The 2500-nt window shown below is 37.2% G+C and overlaps 11 pseudogenes; all 11 read left to right on the forward strand.

Annotated features, from left to right (window-relative positions):
• The window catches only part of LOC148435430 (5S ribosomal RNA), a 119-nt pseudogene extending 44 nt beyond the window's left edge, over nt 1-75 (forward strand).
• Nucleotides 76-190: 115 nt separating this feature from the next.
• Nucleotides 191-309, forward strand: LOC148435431 (5S ribosomal RNA; annotated as a pseudogene).
• Nucleotides 310-425: 116 nt separating this feature from the next.
• Nucleotides 426-544, forward strand: LOC148435432 (5S ribosomal RNA; annotated as a pseudogene).
• A 116-nt stretch (nt 545-660) lies between these two features.
• LOC148435433 (5S ribosomal RNA) lies at nt 661-779 on the forward strand (annotated as a pseudogene).
• Nucleotides 780-895: 116 nt separating this feature from the next.
• Nucleotides 896-1014, forward strand: LOC148435434 (5S ribosomal RNA; annotated as a pseudogene).
• A 116-nt stretch (nt 1015-1130) lies between these two features.
• On the forward strand, nt 1131-1249 carry LOC148435435 (5S ribosomal RNA; annotated as a pseudogene).
• Nucleotides 1250-1365: 116 nt separating this feature from the next.
• On the forward strand, nt 1366-1484 carry LOC148435436 (5S ribosomal RNA; annotated as a pseudogene).
• Nucleotides 1485-1600: 116 nt separating this feature from the next.
• On the forward strand, nt 1601-1719 carry LOC148435437 (5S ribosomal RNA; annotated as a pseudogene).
• Nucleotides 1720-1834: 115 nt separating this feature from the next.
• On the forward strand, nt 1835-1953 carry LOC148435438 (5S ribosomal RNA; annotated as a pseudogene).
• A 116-nt stretch (nt 1954-2069) lies between these two features.
• LOC148435439 (5S ribosomal RNA) lies at nt 2070-2188 on the forward strand (annotated as a pseudogene).
• A 116-nt stretch (nt 2189-2304) lies between these two features.
• LOC148435440 (5S ribosomal RNA) lies at nt 2305-2423 on the forward strand (annotated as a pseudogene).
• The last annotated feature ends 77 nt before the right edge of the window (nt 2424-2500 follow it).

The raw sequence follows: 2500 nt of genomic DNA on the forward strand, positions 1-2500 counted from the left end.
TTGGAAGCTATGCAGTGTTGGGCCTGGTTAGTACTTGGATGGGAGACCTCCTGGGAATACCAGGAGCTGTAGGTAATTTTATACTGCCATAACATTCTTTTCTATTACATTTTACATTTCATTTTTCAACTTATCATTGAATTTACTTGAGTTAAGAAGTAAAAGAGGTCTAAAGTTAATGTTTTTGAGCACGTACAGCCAAACCACACTTGACATGCCCAATCTCGTCTGAACTTGGAAGCTATGCAGTGTTGGGCCTGGTTAGTTCTTGCATGGGAGGCCACCTGGGAATACCAGGTGCAGAAGGTAATTTTATACTGCCATAACATTCTTTTCTATTACATTTTACATTTAATTTTTTCAACTTATCAATGAATTTACTTGAGTTAAGAAGTAATAGAGGTCTAAATTTTATGCTTTTGAGCACCTCCAGCCAAACCATACTGGACATGCCCAATCTCGTCTGATCTTGGAAGCTATGCAGTGTTGGGCCTGGTTTGTACTTGGATGGGAGACCACCTGGGAATACAAGGTGCTGTAGGTAATTTTAGACAGCCATAACATTCTTTTCTATTACATTTTACATTTAATTTTTTCAACTTATCAATGAATTTACTTGAGTTAAGAAGTAAATGACGTCTAAATTTAATGTTTTTGAGCACCTACAGCCAAACCACACTGGACATGCCCAATCTCGTTTGATCTTGGAAGCTATGCAGTTTTGGGCCTGGTTAGTACTTGGATGGGAGACCACCTGGGAAAACCAGGTGCAGTAGGTCATTTTATACTGCCATAACATTCTTTTCTATTACATTTTACATTTAATTTTTTCAACTTATCAATGAATTTACTTGAGTTAAGAAGTAATAGAGGTCTAAAGTTAATGTTTTTGAGCACCTACAGCTAAACCACACTGGACATGCCAAATCTCGTCTGATCTTGGAAGCTATGCAGTGTTGGGCCTGGTTAGTACTTGGATGGGAGACCACCTGGGAATACCAGGTGCTGTAGGTAATTTTATATAGCCATAACATTCTTTTCTATTACATTTTACATTACATTTTTTCAACTTATCAATGAATTTCCTTGAGTTAAGAAGTAATAGAGGTGTAAAGTTAAGGCTTTTGAGCACTTACAGCCAAACCACACTGGACATGCCCAATCTTGTCTGATCTTGGAAGCTATGCAGTGTTGGGCCTGGTTAGTACTTGGACGGGAGACCACCTGGGAAAACCAGGTGCAGTAGGTAATTTTATACTGCCATAACATTCTTTTCTATTACATTTTACATTTAATTTTTTCAACTTATCAATGAATTTACTTGAGTTAAGAAGTAATAGAGGTCTAAAGTTAATGTTTTTGAGCACCTACAGCCAAACCACACTGGACATGCCCAATCTTGTCTGATCATGGAAGCTATGCAGTGTTGGGCATGGTTAGTACTTGGATGGGAGACCATCTTGGAATACCAGGTACTGTAGGTAATTTTATGCAGCCATAACATTCTTTTCTATTACATTTTACATTTAATTTTTTCAACTTATCATTGAATTTACTTGACTTAAGAAGTAAAAGAGGTCTAAAGTTAATGTTTTAGAGCACCTACAGCCAAACCACACTGGACATGCCCAATCTCGTTTGAACTTGGAAGCTATGCAGTGTTGGGCCAGGTTAGTACTTGGTTGGGAGACCACCTAGGAATCCCAGGTGCTGTTGGTAATTTTATACTGCCATAACATTCTTTTCTATTAAATTTTAATTTAATTTTTTCAACTTATCAATGAATTTACTTGAGTAAAGAAGTAAAAGATGTCTAAAGTTAATGTATTTGAGCACCGACAGTCAAACCAAACTGGACATGCCCAATCTCGTCTGATCTTGGAAGCTATGCAGTGTTGGGCCTGGTTAGTACTTGGATGGGAGACCACCTGGGAATACCAGGTGCTGTAGGTAATTTTATACTGCCATAACATTTTTTTCTATTACATTTTACATTTAATTTTTTCAACTTATCAATGAATTTACTTGAGTTAAGAAGTAATAGAGGTCTAAATTTAATACTTTTGAGCATCTACAGCCAAACCACACTGGACATGCCCAATCTCGTCTGATCTTGGAAGCTATGCAGTGTTTGGCCTGGTTTGTACTTGGATGGGAGACCACCTGGGAATACCAGGTGCTGTAGGTAATTTTAGACAGCCAAAACATTCTTTTCTATTACATTTTACATTTAATTTTTTCAACTTATCAATGATTTTACTTGAGTTAAGTAGTAATAGAGGTCTAAAGTTAATGCTTTTGAGCACTTACAGCCAAACCACAGTGGACATGCCCAATCTTGTCTGATCTTGGAAGCTATGCAGTGTTGGGCCTGGTTAGTACTTGGATGGGAGACCACCTGGGAAAACCAGGTGCAGTAGGTAATTTTATACTGCCATAACATTCTTTTCTATTACATTTTACATTTAATTTTTCAACTTATCATTGAATTTACTTGAGT

Source organism: Taudactylus pleione, unplaced genomic scaffold (assembly GCF_031769625.1).
Source record: "Taudactylus pleione unplaced genomic scaffold, aTauple2 ptg002146l, whole genome shotgun sequence".
Lineage (NCBI taxonomy): Eukaryota > Metazoa > Chordata > Amphibia > Anura > Myobatrachidae > Taudactylus > Taudactylus pleione.